Raw genomic sequence first — 25,697 nt, forward strand, 5'->3', positions numbered from 1 at the left:
TTTCAGAAGTACTTTGACTTCAAGGTGAACCCTCTATTTCTGTCTTACGTGTACCTATCTATATGGGTCCTCCATCCAATGAATTGGGGATCTTTCCCAATTTTCTTCTGTGAATATATTGCATAGTGCAAAAGTGATTTAATATTAGACATTGCTAAAAGTTAAGTTCCTCATGTAAATTATTTATCTGATAGAGTACTTTCCTTATCTCTATTGAGTTAATATATGTGAATTGCTTGGCAAACTTTAAAAATTTTATATAAATATCAGTAGCTATTATTATCATCCTTATTCTTAATAATGAATTCATTAATTGCCCAGTATATGCCAAGAATATGTGCTATGCATAGAAGTGGTAAAGATAAAAGGAATCAGTTCTTACCCTAAAGGAGCTTATTTTTTGTTGGGGAAGAAAATAGTGAAGCTAGTTGTTATACAGTCTGAACTTGGAATGAAGGAGCAAATCAAACATTTATAAAGCACCTACTATGTGGCAGGCACTGTGCTAAGCACTTTCCAAATATTATCATATTTAATCCTTTCAACCATGAGAAATAGATGCAATTATTATTCCCATTTTACAGTTGAGGAAACTGAGGCATAAATCTAAGTTCCTGCTTAATAAATGGCAGAAAGAAGTCAAGTGACTTGCTTAGGGCCACAGAGCTACTAAGTACATGAGACTGGAATTGAACTCAGATAAAAATATCTGATTCTAAGCCTGAGTTGCAGCTAATCCTTCTTCAGACAGTTATTAGGTATGGTATCCCAGACAAGTCAATTAGACTCAACAGTGCCTCAGTTTCCTTATATGCCAAATGAGGGGATTGGATTGATGACTTCTATTTCTAAATTTATAATCTCATGATCTTGGGTTCTATGTAACAAGGATACTTGATTCAATCAATCAGTCAATCAGAGGCAAAAACTACTTATGAAAAAGTACATAATATTTTGGGAGGATTCATGTACTTGAGCATTTCTGAGAGAGCCATCTCTATGAATTACTGGGTTTATTGCCTGGAGGGCAGTCATTGCCTACTTGACTTATTGCTGTTTTGTTTAAAAAAATTACAGAAGTCAATGTTTTGAGGCAATTCATTTTCCAGGAAATTCAGCTGAAAAAAAAAATAAGAAGCATTGCCTGAATACCTGAATAATTGGCCCCTGTTCTTTGTTTCATTCTGTCCTTGGAGACCAAACACTGAACGATCTTTTATATTACATGTGGTCATTTAATATAGTCTAAATTTGCATCACATTTATTTGTATACTTGCTTGTATATATATATATATATATATATATATATATATATATATATATACACACACACACACACATATTATATATATATATATATATATATATATATATATATATATCATACCTACTAATTTAAAAGCACTTCGAGAATAGGGACTATATTATTTTATCTTCGTATGTCCATCAAAACCTAACACCTGGTAAACATTTTTAAAATATGATTCATAAATGTGTTGAACATTTGAAGTACCCTCAGACTCCAAGATTCTTTGATTCTAGAAGTCTAGGTCATAATGATGCCAACTAGGATTGAAAACAAGTATCCTTGACCCACTTGTTTCTCAGGACTTGTGCTTTGAAAGGTAAAATTTGGATTTTCAAAACTTTCCTATTGTGCTACTCTATATCATTTGTGTGCACAGTGGATTTCATTATGGTTTTTGCCCAGGGAATTTTATTTTTTTCTTCTTACAGAATAACATTATTGAATACTCAAACATAAAGGGTATATTTTTATTCATCGAATGAAAGAAACTAAAACTTTCCTACATTTCTTTTAAAATAATTCCCAACTAAATTTTCCTTAAAACAAAATGTAAAATTGAACAAAAAACCAGTACCTGTAATGATGACAAGAAATATACAATCAGTTTTCATAACTTTTGTCTTCTACCAGATGAACTAATCCAAACTGATAAGTTTTCTTTATTTCCTTGTCCCAAATCATAAAATTTTACTCGTGGTATGTCAAAGCATTGTAATTAGAATGTAGGGTGGGTTCAGGGTAGATTAGTACCTCTGGCATGAAGGCTACAAACCCCTTTTCAGGTCTCCTTTCCACCTTTGGTGTCCACCTGATCTATCAAACTCTCACCTGTGACTCTAAAAAGCTGTAGTATGCATAGTGGTCAGCCCCTTGTAAATTGTTTCCACAGAAGGCTAAATAAGGTTGAGAGTAACTTAGAGGACTCAGTCCCATCAATGAGATAGGGGTGTGTCTATCTCAAGCATGTGAAGACTTTCCCTGGTAGAATGGAAGGATGTAAACAATTTGTTCCAACAACTATGAAGGCAGCTGAAGCAGGCACTGGGGAATCTTGGAACTTGGTGAGACATTAAAGATTCCAAAGGCATCTATTGTAACACTGACCTTCAGCAGTTGTCTTAACTCTTTCCTGCTACTGGATTGTGGTAATTCTGGAAGAGAGTGTGAAGTTGACAACTTTGTGCAACTTTGTATCATTTAAATCAATTTATGGATGTTATCACTCATACCATTTTACCATTTTTCCTCAGTTCTATGTGCTAACATAGTGACAAAGCAGCAGGTGCAGATACATTGGGAATTGTAGTCACAACCCTGCTCACAGGTAGCTTAGGGTGCTGGGTCATCTTCTCACTGGAAGCAACAGTAGGATTCACCAGCCCTGGTGTCTGAGCAGCTTGGGCAATAAAAGGTGCCCTAAAAATTGTCTGCTTATCTGACTGTAGATTAATTCCCACAGTAGACAAGAATCCCATCCAGCTGTGGAAATATCTAAGTTAAATATTCACATTCAACCAAAGTGGCAGTCACAAGACAAAATGACTACTAGAAGAATTAATGTCTAGAGATTAGAGCTGTTCTCTGAGCAGGAATAGTTTCTTCCTAACTGGGAGGGAAAGTTGAACCAAAATATAATTGACAATAGTGTAGCTAAAAAAGAGTGGGAGGCTTTCAGAGGTTTGGCATATAGCATTGCATTTACTCATTGAGTCAGAACACAAGCAAATATGAAGGCTGATTTGGTGAAAATGATGGAGAAATACAGAAACTGATAATGAAATGCAGCATGATAATTCTTAAAAGGCAACATTTAATTCTATCAAAAGTGAAGTACAAACAAAGCTTAGAGAGAGATGTAGGATTCTTGACTCAGTAAGAAAGCAGATGAAATTCAGTTTTATGTGAATAGTAATCTAAAGGGTTTTTATGAAGCCTTGAAGGCTATTTATGGACCAAAACTCTAAGAAATATCTCAACTAATCAGTACTGATGTAGCCACACTGATTAGTGTTAGAGATATGATCCTAAAGAATTGGGCTGAACCAGCACCATATCATCCATATGTGGAACCGTCAAAGGTGAAATTTTGAATATTGTGGATAAATTCAGTTACCTTGGTAGCATACTTTCTAGGCAATGTATACATTGATAGTAAGATTGACCCATGAATCATCAGAACTATCTCAATGTTTGGGAGGCTCTGAGGGAAAGCGAGGGAGAGAAGGGGTATATGATTAGTTACCAAATTGAAGGTCTACAGAACTGTTGTACTGACTTCATTGTTCTGTGCTTATGAAACTTGGACAGTTTACTAACATAAAGTCAGGAAACTGAATCATTTCTAAATAAATTTTCTTAGGGGGCAGCTAGATGGTACAGTGGATAGAGCACCAGCCCTGGAGTCAGGAGTACCTGAGTTCAAATCCAGCCTCAGACACTTAATAATTACCTAGCTGTGTGGTCTTTGGCAAGCCACTTAACCCCATTTACCTTACAAAAAAACTCTTAAAAAAATAAATAAATTTTCTTAGGAAGATTCTGAAGAAATAAGATAAGACACCAATCACTGAGGTCCTTTCTTGAGTTAAGATGCTAGGCATTCAAACTCTACTTGGGAGAGTGTAACTCCAATGGCTGGGCCACATTGTTGGAATTCCAAACATAAGTTTCCCAAAAAGACTATTTTATTGAGGACTCGCACAAGGTAAATGTTCATGGGGTGGGGGGAGGGGTGGGTGTAGGAGAATCAGAAAAAGACTAATGCAAGGACTCTCTCAAGTTCTCTATTAAGAATTTTGGAATTGTTTGTACAACATAGGAGACACTGACCCTCTTCAGAAAGAGTCCTGTGCTTTATGAGCAAAGTAGAATTATAGTAGTTCAAAGGAAATGTGAGAAGCACACAGCTTTAGGGAATCTACCGCAGATGTTCACATGGACTCTTTCCCTGACCTGTGGTAGAACATTTTGAGCTTATATTGGTCTAATTAGCCACAGTTGGAGACACTATATGTCTCTAACATAGTGATGTGATTTGGGTACTCTCCAAGAATGAAGGACAACTACATTGCAATTAATTGATGAAGCACTCTAGAATTCCTTCTAGCTCTAAAATGTAAAATGGGAGCAATAATAGCATTTATTTTGCAAAGGGTAATGTGAGGATCAAAAGAAATAAAAACTGTAAAACTCTTAGTACAATGACTGACACTTAGTAAGTGTTAAATGATGTTGAAGATGATGATGAAATTTATGCTATAAAGACAATTCTTGTTCAATGCACAAGATCATGAATAATTTGAGACACTAATAGAACAATATATTTCTTTTCATTTCTTTTTCTGTTTTTAATATCAATTTCTTTTAATTAAATTACAATTTTTTAAATTTCTCTTCTACCCATCATTTACCCATTGAGGAGACAAGCGATATGATAACAATTATATATGTGAAATCATAGAAAGCATATTTCTATATTAACCATGTTTAAAAATAAAAGACAGTCAAAAGCAAGAAAAATAAAGTTAAAAAAAATTCTTCTATTTGTACCAAGGTGATAAATTGTTTTCTAGAGTTCTCTAAAGAAATCTCTATAGAGAAGGACTTTTTATCAAGGATCCTCAGGAATTGTCTTGTATCAGTGTAGTGGTTAGAGGAGCTAAGTTTTTCAAAGCTGATCATCCTTAAAATATTGCTGTTACATTGTACAATTTTTTCAGGCTCTTCTCACTTCACTTTGTGTTACTTCATATAAGACTCTCCAGGTTTTTCTGGAATCCTGCTTATCATTTTTTATAACATAATAATATTCTAAGACAATCACATTCTATAGCTTGTTCAACCATTTTCCAATTGATGGACATTCCTTCAGTTTCCAATTATTTGCCACCACAAAGAGTTACTATAAATATTTTTATACATATTTGTCTTTTTTCCTTTTTCTTTGACATCTTTGAGATATAAATTTGGTAGTGGTCTTGTGGGGTCAAAAAGGATACAGGGTTTTAGAGATCTGTGAGCACAATTCCAAATTGTCCTACAAAATGGTTGAACCAATTCACAACTACACTACAACTAGTGCATTAATGTTTCTGTTTTGTCATATTTCCTCCAGCATATGCCATTTTCCTTTTATGTCTTATCCAATCTCATTTTTATATGACTATAGAGAGCTATGATTTATTCTGAAAATTGCTTGTTTATATCCTTTGACCATTAAGCATTTGGGGAATGGAAATTATTTTTTTTTATAAATTTGAATCATTTCCCTCAATATTTGAGAAATGAGGCTTTTATAATGGACACTTTATGTAAAATTTTCAGTTTCCTGCTTTTTTTCAAATTTTGACTGCATTAGTTTTGTGCAAAACCTTTTTTATTTCTTGTGATCAACTATTTCACTTTACTTTTTGTTATTCTCTCTATATATATATCTTGCTTAGTCATAAATTCTTCCCTTATTGAAAGAACTGAGATAAAATTTTCCATGCTTCCCTAATTTATTTATATCACCTATTATGTCAAGATCATTTACCCTTTTTGATCTTATTTTTGCATTTGAGACATTGGTCTATGATTAGTTTTTCCCAGACTGTTTTTCAAGTTTCCTTGCAATTTTTTAATACATCTTGGCACCAAAGCTTGGCTCTAAAACTGAATCACTATGGCCATTTCCTGCCATGTATTATATACAATCTATTTCACTGATATGCAACTTTATTTCTTAGGCAATATCAGATTATTTTTATGATTACTGGTTTCTAACATAGTTTAAAATCTGTAACATAGTTTAAAATACTGTTAGTTCACTTTTCTTTACATTTTTTCCAAACTGAATCTCTTGATATTCTTGACCTGTTGTTCCAGATGAATTTGTTGTTTTTTTCTAGCTATATAAAAATGATATTAGAAGGTTTATTAGTATGGCTTGAAAAAGCAAATTAGTTTAGGTATAATTGTCATTTTTAGTATATTAGCTCAACCTAAACATGAGCTATTATTATTATTCCAAATGCTAAGATCTGTTTTTATTTGTATGAAAAACTTTTGTAATTGAGTTCATGTAGTCCCTGGTTTTCTATCTCCCTTGTCACATAGACTCACAAGTATTTATAGTATTTGCAGCTAACTTAAATAGAATTTCTCCTATTTTTCCTGGGGTTTGCTAATATTTAGAAATGCTGATGATTTTATATTCTGCAGTTCTGATAAAGTTGTTAACTGTTTCAACCAGCTAATTAGCTGATTCTCTAGGATTCTTTAAGTATTATATTATATGAAAAGAGTGATATTTTTATTTCTTCAATTTCCTTTTTGTTCCTGTTTTATTGTTATAGTAGTATTTTAGTACTATTCATGGTCATCCTTACTTCACCAGTGATCTTTTTGAAAGGTATCTAGCTTATCTTCATTATAAATAATGCTTGCTTTTGGTTTTAGTTATATTCAAGATATAATTTTAAGAACGATTCCATTTATTACAATACTTTCTAATTTTTAATAGAAATGAGTCTTATATTTTTCAAGTTTTTCTTCATCTCTTAATGTATTAAGATTTTTGTTGTTTTGTTATTTATATGCTCATAGTTTTCCAAATATTGAACCAGTCCTGAACTTCTGGTACAAATCCTAATTAGTCATAGCGTATGATCTTTGTGATGTAATCTTTCTGATACTAATTTTTTTTTAGGTTTTTTTACAAGGCAAATGGGGTTAAGTGGCTTACCCAAGGCCACACAGCTAGGTAATTATTAAGTGTCTGAGACTGATTTGAACCCAGGTACTATTGACTCCAGGGCCAGTGCTTTATCCACTATGCCACCTAGCCCCCCCCCCCGATACTAATTTATTTGAAATTTCAGCCTCAATATTAATTGAAGAACTTTGTCTAAAGAAGTTTTCCTCTGTTTTTGCTCTGTCTGGTTTAGGTATCAAAATCCTTATTTATGTCATGAAGGGAAATTGGTAGGGTTCCTTCTTTACCTAATTTTTCAGTATTTTATATAGCCTAGGGACTAATTCCTCCTTAAACATTTGAGCCCTGCCATTTTTCCTCTCTACTTTTTAAACTCTTCCCTGAGAACCTGTTTCATGTGAAATAATTTTTCCCACTGTCCTCTCCCTTCCCCTTCTTACTCATACATGTTTTGAGATCATCCTATAACAATCAACCTGCACCTCCTGTCTATGTAGACTGCTTCTAAATGCCCTAATAAAGGTGTTCTTAGAAGTTTCATATATTATATATCCACATAAGAATTAATTAATTTAAACTCATTGATTCCTTTGCAGATTCTTTCTTGTTTACTTTTTTATATTTCTCAAGTCTTGCATTTAAAAGTCAGATTTTTTTTTATTCATCTCTAGTCTTTTCATCAGAAATGCTTTAAAGTCCTCCATTTCACTTAATCATTAGGATTATATTCAATTTTGCTGGGCGGATTATTTTTGACTGTAATCTTAGTTCCTTTGCCTTTCACAATATGATATCCCAAGTCCTCTGCTCCTTAACTTGGTAGCTGCTATGATTTTGACTTGATAGATGATAATATGATGCAATCATATTTGACTTGTTCTTTCTGGGTTCTTGAAGTATTTTCTTGCTGATCTAAGAACTCTAGAATCTGACTATAATATTCCTGAGAGTTTTCCTTTCTTTTAGGACGTATTCATGGATTCTTTTAATATTTATTTTACTCTCTGGTTCTAGGATATTGTGGTAGTTTTCTTTAATAACTTCCTTAATATAATGTGTAGGTTCTTTCTTTGATCCTATATTTTAGGTAGCCTAATAATTATTAAATTAACTCTTCTCAGACTATTTTTCAGTTTACTCATTTTTATAATGAGGTAGTTCACATTTTCATCATTCTTTTGACTTTGCTTTACTGTTTCTTGATATCTCTTGGAATCATTAGCTTCCATTTGGCCAATTCTATAGGTGTTCTTTTACTATTTAATTAATTATTTTTAAGGTGTTCTTTCCTTTTTTTTCCAATATTGCTTAACCTCCCCCCTTCTTTTAATGTATTTAATATTTTATTTTTTCAATTGTGGGAAAAATTTTTAGCATTCATTTTTGAAACTATGAATTGCAAATTTTCTTCCTTCCTCCTTCCCAACCCTTCCTGCTCTCCTCCATTGAGAAAGCAGGCAAGGATATAGGTATATATATATATATATATATATATATATATATATATATATATATATATATGTATATATATAACCTAAATATAGGTTATATGCATGTGTAGGCATACAAAACATTTCCATAGTAGGGATGTTGAAAAAGAAAACATATCTCCCCCATCAAAAAACTTTAATAAAAAATATATTTAAAAAGCATGTTTCAATCTGTATTTGGTCACCATCAAATCTTTTTCTGGAAGGGAATAATACATTTCAACATAAATCTTTCAGAGCTGTCTTGGTTCATTGTTTTGATGAGAATAGCTAAGTCACTTATCATTTTACAATATTGCTATTACTTTGTACACACAATACATTTCACTTTTTTCCAGCTCATTTAAGTCTTTCCAGGTTTTTCTAAGAGGATCTTCCTCATCATTTCTCATAGAAGAATAGTATTCCATCATAAACACATACCACAGTTTGGTCAGTCTTTCTCCAATTGATAAGTATCATTTTGATTCCCAAATATTTGTCACAGAAAAGAGCTATGATAATTTTTTTTTGCTCACATAGGACTTTTTCTTTTTGTTTTTTAATCTCTTTTGGGATATAAACTGAGAAGTGGGATTGCTAGGTTAAAAGGTATGCCAAGTTTTCTTGCCCTTTGGAAATATTTCCAAATTGTTCCTCCAGAATGTTTGAATTAGTATCCAACTCTACCAGCAGTGCATTATTTTCTCATTTTCTCCATATTCCCACTAACATTTGTCATTTTCTTTATTTGTCCCTTTAACCAATCTAATATGTATGAGATGTTACCTCAGATTTGTTTTAATTGTCATTTCTCATATCAATAGTGAGTTATAATATTTTATATTATTATAGGTAACTTTAATTACTTCATCTGATAATTATTCACACATTTTCATCATTTAACAAATGTTTCTTATTTTTATTAATTTGACTCATTCATATGCTTGAGAAACGAGGTCTTTAGTAGAGAAGTTTATTCCAAAGTTTTCTCAATTACATATATTGATAACTGTATTTCCCTCCTTCCTATTTTTACCCCTTTTATTCTGTTCTCCTTCCCTCTTTTTATACTGTCCCTTCTCAAATGTACTTTTTTTAAGTCTTCAATTTCAATTGATTTTAAATTATAAGTCAAACTGTACACATTTACAAACTAAAGATTTCAGCTCTAGCTTTTGAATATATTTTTCTTTTTTGTAAGGGTTTTTTTTTTTTTTGCAAGGCAAATGGGGTTAAGTGGCTTGCCCAAGGCCACAAAGCTAGGTAATTATTAAGTGTCTGAGACAGGATTTGAACCCGGGTACTCATGACTCCAAGGCCGGTGCGTTATCCACTACGCCACCTAGCCACCCCAGGTTGAATATATTTTTCAAGATTAATTACAAGTCAAGTCTTACAGAGTTTTACAGTTCAAAACATATCAAGTTTAACTCATGTTACTTTATGGTTCATTAAAAAGACAAACTAGGAAGGCTTGTCAACCATTAAGAATATTAACAAATAATGATTTTTAATGCTTCAGTAGTATTTTCTTTAAGACTGGAAGTAAGTCTTAAAGGTAATACTGTTGACATGTAGAGTTGATATAAATAGAAAATTTGCAATTTTGATAAGTATAAGTAAATGTTTACTTAATTTACTTCCCCATTTAAACAGACTTTAAATTTGGAAGACGTGGGAAGCTATGTATTCTGCACACAATGAAAAATATTGTTTTAAAATACTGCCTGCTTAATATACATAGAACCTTAAATACACTAAATTGTAGATATATAATAATAATACTAATCTCTTCAAGATAGGAACTTCTGCTTCGATACAAGTATTTTCCTAATTAGTTGTCCTGTGCAATATCATGCCTGAGGTCCTTCTTTGCAACAAGGAAAATAGCCTTCTGTCCTGAAAAGAATAGGGGGTTCATAAACCGTTTGTTGTTGCTTTGTGGAATATGACTTATTAAGAAAGGATGGCATATTAATGGTATGCAAAAGTTTCTTTAATGAGTTGGGAAATGTCCCAAGTTCTGCTTCTGCTTTTGTCACCTGGGGTCTTCCATTCTAGTCACACAATTTCCAATCATTTGAACAAAGGCCTCCAATTTGTCAGTCTTTCTAGATATCTCACTCATTTCGGTATCTTTGGAGTGCATATGAGGTACACTTTCATTGACAACTTGTGAGGAGTCGCTTCGAATCATATCCAGCATCCCAACAAATTCATCAACTCTAGTTAGTAGAGCTTCAAGACTCCTATCTAAAGCTTCTATCTCAGGGCCGCCTCCCTCCTGCAGGTAGGCGGTGTAGCCACTGCCGCGTGACACCCAGAGGTGGGTCCGAGCCGGTGGCATCACGCACGGCTGCCGCCCCGGCCCACTAGCCCTCCTCCTCCTCCTCCTCCTCCTCCTCCTCCTCCCCCTCCTCCTCCTGCTCCTCCTCCTCCTCCTCCCAGAGGCCCGAGGCCCGAGGCGCTGCTGCGGCTCTGGGCCATGTTCCCGCTGTCTCCACTCCACGCGGCTCCATTCCCTCTTATTTTTCTGTAGGGTAAAAGAGATTTCTGTAACCAAATGAATGTATCTGTTTTTCCCTCTTTGGCTCAATTCTGATGTAAGGTTCAAATGCTCCTTGCCACCTGCCCTCATCTTCCCCTCAACTATCATAGCTTTTTCTTGCCTCTTTATATGAGATTATTTACCTCATTCTTTCCCTTTTTCCCCAGACATGCCTCTCCAACCTCTTAATTTTATTTATTTATTTATTTTGCTTAGCAAATCATTATAATCAACTAACTCCTGTTGCCCTCTGTCTAGTTATACACCTTCTAATTGCCCTAATAATGAAAATGTTTTTATGGTTACCTGTATCATATTCCCTTGTAGGAATATAACTAGTTTAACCTTATTAAGCCCCTTATGATTTTCTTTCCTGTACTTTTCTAGTCTTGTATTTGAAAATCAAATTTTCTATTCAGTTCTCATCTTTGCATATAAAAATTCATGAAAGTTCTCTATTTTGTTGAATGGGCATATTTTCTTCTGTTTCTTCTTCCATTTTTCCTCAGCTTTGTTGGGTAAATTATTCTTGTTTGTAATCCTAACTCCTTTGCCCTCCAGAATATTATATTCTAAGGCCCCCTGATCCTTTGATGCAGAAACAACTAAATCTTGTATTATCCTAACTGTGGTTTCATGATATTTGACTTGTTTCTTCCTGACTGCTTGTGATGTTTTTCCCTTGACTCTGGAATTTGACTATAATATTTCTAGGAGTTTTCATTTTGAGATCTCTTTCAAGAGGTGATTGATAGATTCTTTCAATTTCTATTTTACTTTCTGATTTTAGAATAACAGGTCAATTTTCTTTGATGATTTCTTGAAAGATAATGTCTAGACTAATTTTTGATCGTGGCTTTCAGATTGTCTAATACTTTTTTATGTTATTTCCCCTGCATCTATTTTCTAGGTCAATTGCTTTTCCAATGAGATATTTCACATTGTCTTTTTATTTTTTCATTCCTTTGGTTTTGTTTTGTTGTTTTTTCATTTCTTTTAAAATTACTGACTTCCATGGACTCAATTACAATTTTTAAAGAATTAATTTTTTTTCAGTGTCATTTTGTACCTCCTTTTTCATTTAGCCAATTGTATTTCTTAAGTTTTTTTTTTCCTATGGTGAATTTTTTATGCTTCTTTTTCCAGTTGGTCAATTCTGCTATTTAAAAGTATTATTCTTTGTGGCTTTTGGTAACTCTTTTACCATTTGGCCTAATCTGTATTTTAAAGTGCTATTTTCTTTAGTATTTTGGGGGGTTTCCGTAAACTATTGACTAATTTTTCATGATGTTCTTTCACCACTCTCATTTTTTCCCAATTTTTTTCTATACCTCTCTTACTTGATTTTCAAAATTCTTTTTTTTTTAGGTTTTTTTTTTTTGAAAGTCAAATGGGGTTAAGTGGCTTGCCCAAGGCCACACAGCTAGGTAAGATTTTCAAAATTCTTAATGAGCTCTACATGACCTGAGACAAATTCAAATTTTCTTGGAGGTTTTGGATGTAGGAGCTTTGTGTTTGTTTCTTCTTCTGAGTATATTTATTTTCCTTGACACCATAGTAACTTTATGTAGTCAGAATGTTTTTCTATTTGCTCATTTTAATAACCCATTACTTGACTTTATACTCTTTGTTAAAGTAGGGCTCTGTCCCAAGCTTCTAGAATTTTGTACAGCTGGGGTTTTTTTTTAGGTTTTTGCAAGGCAAATGGGGTTAAGTGGCTTTCCCAAAGCCACACAGCTAGGTAATTATCAAGTATCTGAGAATGGATTTGAACTCAGGTACTCCTGACTCCAGAGTTGGTGCTCTATCCACTGTGCCACCTAGGTGCCCCTGTGCAGCTGTTTTCAGAAATGTTTGTAAGGACCTGTAAGTTTTCAGTTTTTCCAAGGTAGTGTGATTTAAGAAGTTTTTATAAGTTTTTTGACCAATGCTCTAGTACTGTGAGAAAGGTTCCTACTCCCTTGTAACCCCATGTTCTGGTGTTCTTGTACTCCTCCACACTTAGGATCATGACCTGCATCTGAATATGGGCAAAGCTAACAAAGGAAATCTTCTAACTAGTGTTTTGGCCTCCTTACCATCTGTGAATTGGGAGGCACTGAAGCATCAGGTGCTGCTGCTTCTACTTCAATGGCTCTCAAAGCTTGCCCCTGGTTTGCTGTATTCAGGTCTATGCTGGTGTGGCTCGCAATGGACTATGCTCCTCTCACCCATGTGTGACAAACTTTTCTTTCTGACCTTCTAAGTCAGGAGGCTAAGAAGTCTTCTTCAGTTACTCCAAGGTCTGCTTTTGGTTTGCTGGGATCAGCTCTTCATTGGCAGAGGCTGTGCTAGACCTCTCACTCCCTGGGGCAACCATCTTTACTACTACCATAATACATTGTCTTGAGCTAGAAAATTGTTTCAATTCATTTTTTGTGGGTTCTGCCACTAGAATTTGTTTGCAATTATTATTTAAAGGTATTTGGAGAGGATTTTGCAAGAGCGTAGGCAAGTCTTACTCTGCCATCTTTGTGATGATGATGATGTTATCCTTCATTCTGGAAGGTGATCAGGTTAGTGATGCCATGACAAGCACATGAATTGGATTTGAATGAGAGGGGGCTTGTTAAGTAACCAGCCTTAGTTTTTCTCCCAAAGCCATTTGGATCAAGTGGCCAAATATGAATCAGGAAGACTGGAGATGACTCTGGATGTGAGGCAATAAATGTTACACAGTTAGTAAGTATAAAGTGTCTGAGGTCAAATTCAAACTCCTCTACTACTGACTGCAGGGTCAGTGTTCTATCCACTCTGCACCTAGCTTCCCTTTCCACTATCTTGGTTCTACCTCCTCAGGTGTTGTTTTCTTCAGTGTTTTTTGTCCACTTTTAGTAACCTGTTATTTGCATTTTCATAAATTTCTTGCATTCTTCTCATTTCTTTTCCAAATTTTTTCTCTTTTCTTTTTTTCTTTTTGGCAAGGCAAATGGTAAGTTACTTGCCCAAGTCACACAGCTAAGTAAATATTAAGTGTCTGAGACCAGATTTAAACTCAGGTCCTCCTGACTGCAGGGTCAGTGCTCTATCTACTGCACCATCCCTTCCATTCTTATTTGATTTTGAAAATCAGTTTCAACTTTTCTAGAAATTCTTGTTTTACTTTGTTTAATTCACAGTTTTGAATCTTTGCTTGTATTTGTTTTTACATCAGTCTTCTGAGTTTGTTTCTTGTTCTTCCCTATCACCATAGCAGTTTTTAGGGCCAAGTTATTTTTCTTGTTGTTTGCTCAATTTTTTCAGTCTATTGCTTGACTTTGAACTCTATACTAAGGATATGCTTTGTTCTCATGATGGGGATTGGATGGAAGTATTCTTTGAGCATCAGATTTTGTAGTCCTGATCATTTCAGAATTAGCCCTGGGGATTTGGGAGTTTTCAGTGCTTTCAAAATGGTATGATCTAGGGGGAGAAGTGGCTACTGCTTGTCTGGTTGGGGCTCTGGTCTTTAACCAGTCAGGAACCCTGCCCCCTTGCAACTTTAAGTTTTTTTCTGCACACTGAAAGTATGACTCAGAAGTGTATATAGGCAATGGTGATGACAAATGTTATTCCCTTTGGTAACATAGGGGTACCTGTTATCTTTCCTCATAATTTGCCAGATGCCTTTACTATCTATGAGTTGAGAGTTCTTTCATTTGATCTTGTTACTCTCACTGTTGCAGCCATATGAGCTCTTACCCAGCCCAGTATCACAGACCTCTCTTTTTGACCTCCCAAGTTGCCTGGTGCTGGGAAAAATGTCAATTTGATGTTTTGTTGATTATTTCACTTGAGTTCTTTGGAGGGGAACATCAAAGTTATTTGGGTGCATTAAAGTTGTTTGGAAGGGTACTTCAAAGAACCTACCTACAATGCTTCCTCTACATGGCCACCTTCTCCTAGAAGTTAATTAAGCATCATACTTTTAGTGTTTTATTTTGTATGTACAAGTTTCACAAATATTCTTTCTGACATGCAGCTCCCTAAATTACCTTTAGTGACTTGAAAGCACTGAGTACAATTTTACAACATATAGAAAATGGGGAGATTTGATCTGATTCATGGAGCCAATCAACTATTGTCTGGTGATATTTATAGTGCTTCCATTATGACTAGAACCATTCCATTACTGAAAGAATCTAACTTCATAGTACAACTTATCAATTGATGCTTCAGGTTTGTTGGCTATGATTTTCATATCACTATTACTATTATATAAGTTCAGATGTTTTCCCATTGTACTATTCTCTCAAATTTGGCAAATTTTCTATCAAATCATTAATTGTGATTGTTGTAACTTTAACTTACTCATTGTATTTAATCTATATCTCCATCTCACACTGCCAAACACAAAGATGGTCATGTCATTGTTGATATTGACATCACCCACAAAAGCAGCAACTCCATGTTCATGAACTCTGAAATTTCCTTATCTCTTAATTATCTATTTTCATTCTACCTCTCCCTCTGTCTTTTGAAGCTAAAAACTGTTCTTTATCCTGTTCTTGATCTCCATTTCCTCAACCCCTCAGTTCTTTCTTACACCATCACCCTTACCCTAGCTGCACTCCTTCCTTCCCCATCTTGACCTGTTTGTGAATCATTTCAACTTTATACTCTTGTCTTCAATCTCTTGCTCTCTTATAGATGAGTTTTCATCACAATTATGTTTATTGTATATTTCCCTCTATAACCCTCTCTTATATTTTATGCCCAATTTCCTTGTCATTCTCAATGCCTCTTCTATATGTGATAGATCTGTCAGTTTTCTACTGTGATTCTTTAATGAGATCTCCATTTCTGTCTATTTCCATTCTATGAAGGCATTAGAGATTCTATTGTGAAATCTCCATTCCTATTTCCCTTCTAGGAAGGCATAAAAGTCTATTGAAATATAAATCCAAGCTAAATTAAATGTAAGTATGCATCCATTAGGACAAAATTTAAATAATAATTTTCATAGAAACATATATAAGAATATTTTGCTATATTTTTCTTTCCATTTTACTTAATTCCTCCAGCATATCCAGATATAGTAGATGGACCATCAAAACTGATAGGTATATTTAGTGACCTGTAAATCTGAGAATGCCAAGGTTATCATTTAACTGATAAAAAAATTAGACTATCAATTTTTAATAGTTTCTGATAGGACAGAATACTTAACTGGAAAATTTTTCACAGTCAAAATATTTTATTGCAGTGGTGTCTACATTAAGAAGTGATAAGTATTAGGACCATTTTTATATATGGAAAGATGCAATTTTATGTTAGCAATCTTTTTCAAGGCCACAGATAATTCGCTTTAGATCAGATTATTTTCTTAAGTATTGTTTTGATGAAATTATTGCACATTGTTCAGTTCCAGCATCATAGTTTTGGATCATATTGTCAAGATTTAGAAATTAACCTTTTTTGATTTTAACCATCTAATAGACCCTTATCTCTCCCCAAACAGAGAGCAATGTGAACCAATTCCTACAATACACTTTGGTTACAGTCCCATTTTCTCTTCACCATGTTTAGATGGATATAAGCCTGCTTGCCTTCATTCAACAATAAATCAGTGAGTTTCCCTTTACTAAAACAAGATTTTGTTGTTTTTTAAAAAAGATTGGCTAGCTCTATGCCTATTTCTGAATTCCTTGTTAGTGAACAGTAGACCAGTATATCCTTTGTTTGCTGAATCATTATGGGAGAAGAACCAGTGGTAAAGACAAAATGATACATATTTGAAAGGTGTTATGTTGCAATCTTCTATACTTTTCATACAATTGGCTATACCAATTTCTTTGCTTATTCTCTATTTTACTTCTAGAGAATTCATTCAATCTCAACATAAAGATCTCTAGAATAGTATGATTTTTACTGATCTACCTTAAGAATATCATATAGTGGGTCAGCAAATGGAATGTTTAATGACATTAAATAATATCTGACCAGAATTAAGACAATCTGTTTTTCTTTGTTATTATCCAGTATCACATACATTCTAAATGAGGTATCTATTATTTGCATTAGAGTCAAATTCATTCATTTATTTGTTTCTTTTTAAAAATCTCAACAAGGAGCTAATTCATTTTTTGAGATTAGAATTGGGGGTGGCTAGGTGGAGCAGTGCATAGAGCACCGCCCTGGAGTAAGGAGTACCTGAGTTCAAATCTGACCTCAGACACTTACTTAGTTGGGTGGCCTTGGGCAAGTAACTTAACCCCATTGTCTTGCAAAAACCTAAAAAAAAAAATTGGAAGTGATATAAAGCCGCAAGAAAATTTTTTATCCTATTACTATTTTATGTTTATGTGTGTATGTGTATGTATGTGTGTGTGTATGTACGTATGTATATATATATATATACATATATATATATATCCTTGACATTTATATTTACATAATTTGACTCTTATTGCATGATTTGAAAAATCAATACTTTAAAACTGATTCTATTATGTGATTAAATTAAGATACAACATTCTTCTTTTGGAAAGACTTTATAGTGTGTTTGAATTTACTTCCTATTCTCTTTTATGCATACCCTTGCATGTATTATGGGGGTGGAGGAAAAAATAAAACCCCACTCCAATTCTTCAGTAAGCATTTTGTCATTATTATGCAGTGTCAGATGGCAAGAACAATGTGTTAAATCTTTCCTCTTTATTCCAAGACAAAGGAGGAATTCTAGAGAAGTTTAGGAGAGATACAACACTGTCAAAATGTATCTAATCAAGGGATTCTAGAAAAATAGAGACTGTGTGATTTATAAAGTGAATCTACAGAACAAGAAAACCTTAGCCAAGGAGGTATAGCTTTGATAGAAAAATAACAAGAATCTGTTTGAATAGGAAGATAAGCCAGATGGACAATTTTGGTTGTTTTTAATGGCTACCTATGATTGCAGAGCAATGTCACATTGCAGAAAAATTATACCAACATAATCAATCTTTTAGAACTATACAAGATATTATCCCAAGTCTTTTATTTTATAGTTGAGGAATTTTAGGCCCAAAAGTATTAAATACTTTGTCCAAGGTAGTTAATGGTACAGCAAAAAGATCATTGAGTTTGGAGTTAGAGAACCTGAGTTCAGGTACTGGTTCTACCCATCTACAGTCTCTGATTCCTCATCCAGAAAATGAGCTTATTGGGACATAAAATTCCTTAAGACCTAAATGGATAGATAATTCATTTTCTAAGAATATATCTGAGGAAATTAATAATTTTCATTGCCCTCATTTGTCTGCTTTGAGGTTGGGTGGTCAGAAGTTTAGTGAAGGTAATTAAAACAGGCAGATTGGAAGCAGGGGCACTTTTGGGAACCTGCTTTTATTTAATTTCATTATTAATTTAATTTATTATTTTTATTTATTTATTTCCAATTAATTAATTTAATTAATGTTGATATTCAACTTCATTCTGAAGTCTCACATTTTCCCAATAAAAATAATACCCCATTATCATTTTTTAAAAATTATCTTTGTAATGAATAAACCATAGATGTAAAGTGGTGCTATCCTGTGAAACCAGGCAAAGTAGCTTTTCCTATGGCATATTCATATAGGTCTGCTTTTAATAGTATGATAATTACACATTTCTCTAGACTTTTTAAAAAAGGTTCATATAGTTGATGACTAAATTTCCCTCTAGGGACCTTAATAAGAAGCACAGCATTTTGGGTTTAGGAAAGTGATAAATGAAAAGAATTATACTTTGAATAAACACTTGTAGGGGAGACCACTATCTTCTAGGAATCATCCTAATTCATCCCATTGCTGTAGCCTGTTAAGGGAACCTTTAATGAGAATGGAAAGTCTTGTATTTAAAGCAGCCACTTGTCACTTCCCGCTGTTCTTGTACACTGAGACAGTGTTGGGAATTTGTGGTAGGACTGTAATCTGAAATTATGTTTATCTATCCTTAATTCATCTAAAGCTTAAAACAATTTTATCAGCTTGACACTTATTCCTAAAGTACTTTGGCTGATTGGGCTTAGAGTGCTCTGCTGAACTTCTTGAATCATAAAGATGCTTACTACAGCATTGGGGATCTTTATTGAAGAAGTAACTTTTAATAAAGTTATCTTAAAATGGAGGAAAAGGGAAACTTTAACTGATTTACTCTGCCTTAGAAGGTATAATTAAGTTGCAGGGATGAAAGTATTTAGAGACCTTTTCCAAAACTGAAAGGCTTTAAAATACTTCATGAGAAAAATGTGGCTTTGGATGATAGTGTTCTATTCTTTAGATAAGAAATTGGCACTCTAGTCTGGCCATCAGTACATTTGAGTTGTTTCCCCACCACCTCAGCCGTGTGGATAAGTATAAGTTGATCTCTTTATAGACCCTTGCTTGTTCTTTTCTGTAACTAACTCATTTCAGGAATTTGAAGGGATTTGACTAGAGGGACAAATAGTATGAACCAAATGTATTATATAAACAGTCATAATTAATAATTCTCCAACTCTCACCCTCCTCCTAGGTCTTGCATTTCCCACCAAGGTAGCTACACAGTTTCTGAGCTTAAGCAAGAAAGATACTCTGCCCCTTCCAAATGTTACTGCCTAGGAACCTCCCCCTCCCATCAACACCTTGGTTTTAATAATCTATTTTTGGATGGAAATTATAATTTTATTTTGTAAATGAAGAAATTTCAGTATGGAGAGGTCATTGGATTAATCCAGACTTTAGAGACAGAAACTAAGAGTCTAGATTAACAACAAATCTAATTTCTCCACGTTTCTTTCACAACTGTGTATCTTCCTGATGAACTACATTAGTCAAAACCACTAAATATATCCAGTCATACTCTAATCTTTACCTTAGCTGGCTCCAGATCACTATTTCCTCTCCTCTATCATAGAAGTCCTCTCTATTTTACTCTATAGTACATGACAGTTGTAATACAAGCTGTTCTTAGAATTTGCTTTGTCAAAGGACATGTTGGAGTTAGCTCCAACTTGTTAAACTTCCTGAATGAACATTCAAAAATGGCAAACACACCTCAGTTAATTAAATGTTATATTAATCAAACTACCAAAGAATTACTTTTTAGAGATATTTTAGAGACAGAAAAATCATAACCAAACTCATAAAAGCTAAAAAACATCAAGGGAATTAATGAAAAACAAAAATCAAAGGAAAGTTTTTAACAGACCTCAAAGTATAAGATAATTGTAATCATAAAAACAAATCTGCTACTGAATAAGAAATAGAGTGATTGATCACTGGAATAGTAAATTATCATGTTAATCTAATGTTTAATAAACAGAAGTAAATTGTCATGTTAATATAATGTTTAATAAACAGAAGTAAATTATCATGTCAATATAATGTTTAATAAACCCAATGTCCAAGTTATTGGACCAAGAACTTGCTATTTGACAAAAATTTCTGGAAAACCTGAAAAGCCGTCTGGAAGAAACTATGAATAGAGCATCTCATATCATATACCAAGAGAAGCTCAAAGTGATGTAGTAAAAATGGATTTAGACTTAAACAAATTGGGGAAGCAAAGAAAAAAAATTGCCTGTGAGATCTATGACTAAAGCAAAAGTTTGTGACCAAATAAGAGAAAGAGAAGATCATGGGAGGTAAAATGGGATAATTTTGATTACATGAAGCTAAAATTTTTTGCACAAACAAAACCAAGGCAGACAAAATTAGAAAGAATGCAGAAAATTGAGAAACTTCTTTATATAAATTTCTCTGATTTCTTAAATATCTAAGAATTGAGCTAATTTAATAAAAATATGAACCATTCCCTTATTGATAAATGTCAGATAAAATAGGCAATTTCAGAAGAAATTAAAGCTATTAACAGCCATATAAAAAGCTCTAAATCACTTGAGAAATGAAAATTTAATAAAAAATCTCTGAAATGCCACCTCACATTAATTAGATTAGCTGAGATGATTGAAAAGGAAAATGATAAGTTCAGTAGGGGATGTGAAAGAATTGGTGGTAGAGCTATGAATTGGGTTCAATCATTCTGGAGAAAAATTTGGAACTATGCCTAAATCACTGTAAAATTCTTCATACTTTTGATTCAGCAATATCATTACTAGGTTTGTTCCTCAAATATAAAAAAAAGAAAGAAAGAAAAGGATAGATATTCAAAAATACTTACAGTAGCTCATTCATTAAAGAATGGCCATTCAAGTTGTGGTATATGATTATGATAGAGAACTATTGTGTTTTAAGATATGTTGAGGGGGATGGTCAAAAAACTTATAAAGACTTTTATGATCTAATAAAAATTGAAATGATCAGAACTAGGATAACATTGAACACAATAATAATAATAATAATAATAATAATAATAATAATGCTGTAGCAAAAATCAAATGTGTGTGATTTAGGTTTGTTGATCAAGAAAATGATCCATAACAGTTCCAAAGGATTTATGATTTAAAATGCCATCCATCTTGAGAGAAACAATTGATGAACTTTGAGTGCAAATTGAAATGCATTTTTATTTATTTTTCTTGCTTCTTTTTTTTTACAACATCACTAATTTAGAAATTTTTTTTCATGACTTCATATCTGATGAAAGGCATTGAATTTCTTGCTTTGTTAATAGGAGGGAGGGATAAAATTCAGAAGTAGCAATTAAATTAAAAAATACAAAATATTTTTTTTAAAAACAGTTAAAATTAGAGTTTGACTTATTATTTTGTTGATTGATCAGGCTTAAGAAAGTGGTGGAGCAGGGCATCTAGGTGGCTCAGTGAATAGAGCACTGGACCTGGAGTCAGGAGAACCTGAGTTCAAATCTGACCTCAGACATAATTACCTAGCTGTGTGATCTTGGGCAAGTCACAGCCCCATTGCCTTGCAAAAAAAAAAGAAAGAAAATGGTGGAGAAACTAGATAAATATCTCACAGATCTCTTCAGCTTTAATTCCTTTGATACTATGTCAAATGCAATGATCCTTTGCATACTAGGCCAGAGGGTAGAGACACTGATGAGAATGTGAAGGATCAACTTGGATATGAAGGAAATCAGATAAAAGATAATTATAGAAATCTAAGCTGAAAGGAGATAATTAGTAAAGGGCAATGGTTTGAAAGATATTTTGCTGATTGAATCAGCAGGCTATTTTTTCATATAAATTAATTGGACATCTGGAAGAAGGAATGAAGATTTAGCATGAATACAGTTTAAAATATGGTAAACTAAGAGGAAAGATGATTTCTTGGCTTAAAAAAGAAAAGCAGGGGCTAGTTTCAAGGAGCTTAAACATGGTTTATTGGACAATTTTTCTCTAATTTTTTTTCTACTAACAAAGCGCAAAGCAAAATAGTAGGCAGAATTAAGCATATGGATAGACAACCTTGTGGTCTTATTGCTCATACCACTGAGACTTAACCAGAAGGTTCTATCCCCTCACTGACAAGAAAATTTGGATTCTCGTCACATTCATGATTGTTATAGTTTGGTTGAGTTGAGGAAGGGAGCATTACATGCCCATGATAATTTGGGGTTTCTCTGGAACAACAATGAAGCAACTACATACATATATTTGTATATATGATGATGATGACTGATTCTTAGATCCCTTCCGAACAGGAAAAAAAATCTTAAGTTGAAAAATAATAGATATGTTAGAGAGAAAGACAGAGTCCTTGATCATTTTTGACATTTATAATGAGCTCCAAAGTCATGCTGTCATACCCTTTGTGCTGGCTTCTGTCTAGATGTAGCCAGTTGTTTACAAAATAATTCCATTTCTACTGACAGATAAAATTTTGTGCTGAAACATAAACTCAAATCAGGGGAGAGAACCTTTTCTTCACTGATTTAGCTCCATATGTTCGATAATTTAGAATGTGTCTAGGTCAGCAGAAGCTGCATGAGACCAAAGTAGAATTGCACAATTAAATGTGTCAAGAAAACAACATATTTACCAACTCATTTAACTGCCATTCTCTTCTTGAGGAAAATGCAGCCTAATGGCATAGATCACAATATAATGACTCAGCATTTCTTTCTTTCTGTTTTTGGGGGGAGAGGGGAATGGAAAAAATCAAGCTTAAACAATGTGGTGGTAAAAAGCCCACCCCCTTCTTCACTAGTGAGACCAGTAAAAACTTTTGGAATGTAGATTCCAACCACAAATCCCTGGTTGACACTGATTCTCAGATTCATTAGTAAGACAAAATGACTCGGACTTTACATCTGGGCTAATATATTGGGATAGGATAGTTCTTCCCCAAAGTAGTTTGCTTTCTTTTTTGTGATTATTAGATGGTCCAGGTGTTCGAGACTAGAATTTAGAACTAGTCTTATATCCTAGTTGTGGAATCCTGTTGTCACTTGTCAGTCTCAGTTTCCTCATCTATTAAAAAAAAGGTATAATAATGGCACAGACTTCACAGTGTTTTTGTGAGAATCAAATGGAATAACTTATATTAAAACATTTTCAACAATTTAAAGCACTATATAACTACTAGCTATTGTTATTTTCATGATTTCAAATCAGTTCCCACTTTCAGAATCAGGATAATGAGAAAAACGATCCTTTTTTTTCCTTCTTTTTTATGTTTAGCTTGCTGATCTAATCAGGTTATTGTGCTAGACACTATGAGGTAGCCACTCAAACCTATTTTATTCACATATCAAGTTTTTAAAATTGTGTTTAATTTTTTTTTGTTTTTCATATATCTTGTTGTCTGATCTTTTTACCTTTTAGACTTCTTGTCTCTTCCTTAAGGATATTTCTCTCTCCTCACAGGAATTTAGATCATTGTACAACATGGAAACAAAGTAAAGACTGACAGATTGCTTTCCGTGGAGGGGTGGGGGAAGGGAAGTAAGATTAGGGGGGGAATTGTAAAACTCAAATAATATCTTTAATAAAAAAACAATAAAAAAAGAAAAAAATTTTTTTTTTGTTTTTGTTTTAACTTAAAGATTCTGCTATCCAGTGTTTCTTACGTGGGTTTTTAAATCACTGTTTTGACATATGCTTATATTGGTTTCTGAGTTCTCTGTTTTGTTTCCTTCACTGATCAATTTCTGCGTTATTATTCAAGCACCACTTTTTTATAATTATGGCATTAATTTACATTTTAGATGTGGTTGTGCCAGTCTGCCTTCTTCAGTCTTTACTTTTTGAGTTTCTTGATGTTCTTTTTGCATGGAGAACATCTTGGAGTAACAAGACTGGGTTTAGAATCATGGAAATTCCACTTACTATCTCCATCAACTTGGACAAGTAACTTTAGGGGAAAAAAGAATCCCAAACCCAAAACAATCTTTAGGTCTCTGTTTCTCTCTTGATTGATCATCCAAAAGGTAAAAAATAAAATCAACTTGTATGCATAAATCAATTTGTTAAATCCAATAAGCTCAAACAGTATGGAAAATTTAATCACATAATTCATCAGTATGGAATATTAGAAAGACTATTAAATTTATAATCAGAGGACCTGGTGAGTAAAACAAAAATTAGAAGATACTTATCTACACCTTTCAGCCTCCGCTATTTAGCATTTATTTCATCTTAGGCAACTTGAATTTATGGACCTTCATTTTCTTACTTGTAATATGATAGAAATGGATCTCTGAAATAAACATAAACTCTATATCTATGAAATTATCATTTATTTAAGTAATGTACCTTGAATCACAGAATACATATATATGTATTCACCCTATATATACACCTATATATATAGCCATATATATGAGATATATATATATATATACATATATATATATATGTATATATATATAAAACCTATATCAATAAAGATACAATCTTTAATGTCTTCTTATTTGTCTAATTTTAACTCATGTTCATCTATCAATATTACCTAGAGGAGCTAAAGACTGTTTGGGGGTTCTTATAATTGGTTTCTTTTCATTTGTTTACCCTTGTTTTTATTATATGAGTAATTTATATCCTTGGCATTTTTTCATGCTATAGATTATCTATTTTGTACATATTTGCTTGGTAAATCATTAGTGGGTAATTTACTGAGGTGTGCTTATTTCCAACACAAAATTTTCCATTGTTCATTGGATCATCCATAGTTTTTATTCTTAAGATTTTGTATGTCGGGGCGGCTAGGTGGTACAGTGGATAGAGCACCAGCCCTGGAGTCAGGAATACCTAAGTTCAAATCCAGCCTCAGACACTTAATAATTACCTAGCTGTATTGGGCAAGCCACTTAACCCCATTTGCCTTGCAAAAGCCTTTAAAAAAAAGGAAAAAAAGATTTTGTATATTCCATGAGTCACAATCATACAGCACTAAAGGAAAATATTATCTTTAAATGGTGGTTTGTGTGTGGGGAAAGGGACAGAGAGTAATATAGTATAATTGAAAGCATTGAGCAGTTCCCTAAATTCATTTTACTCCTGCTTCTTCTATTCACTTAGGACCAGGTTATTTATTATCTATCTGTAGTGTCTGTCAGATATATAGATATAGATATCAAGAAAGATCTGGGTGTGGACACACACACTGATGTACTATTAATTAACAATTAATTGCATGCAATCAATTAACTAACAATCTAATTACATGCCATATTTTAAGCACTATCCATTACTCTTTTCTAGATTACTAAGTCAATCTATTTTGACTCACAGAGAAGTCACTGAAGTGTTGCAAGGTATGATACAATCAACACAATATTATCAAGAA

The 25,697-nt window shown here is 33.3% G+C and overlaps 1 long non-coding RNA gene and 1 pseudogene across 1 annotated transcript; one reads left to right on the forward strand and one right to left on the reverse strand.

Annotated features, from left to right (window-relative positions):
• Nucleotides 1-1,567: 1,567 nt before the first annotated feature.
• On the forward strand, nucleotides 1,568-25,666 carry LOC141515263 (uncharacterized). The gene is made up of 3 exons (XR_012476288.1): nucleotides 1,568-1,626; nucleotides 16,505-16,612; nucleotides 25,613-25,666. It is a non-coding gene; the product is annotated as an uncharacterized LOC141515263 (long non-coding RNA).
• Nucleotides 10,161-13,384, reverse strand: LOC141504450 (biogenesis of lysosome-related organelles complex 1 subunit 4-like; annotated as a pseudogene).
• Nucleotides 25,667-25,697: the final 31 nt, after the last annotated feature.

This window comes from Macrotis lagotis, chromosome 1 (genome assembly GCF_037893015.1).
Source record: "Macrotis lagotis isolate mMagLag1 chromosome 1, bilby.v1.9.chrom.fasta, whole genome shotgun sequence".
NCBI lineage: Eukaryota > Metazoa > Chordata > Mammalia > Peramelemorphia > Peramelidae > Macrotis > Macrotis lagotis.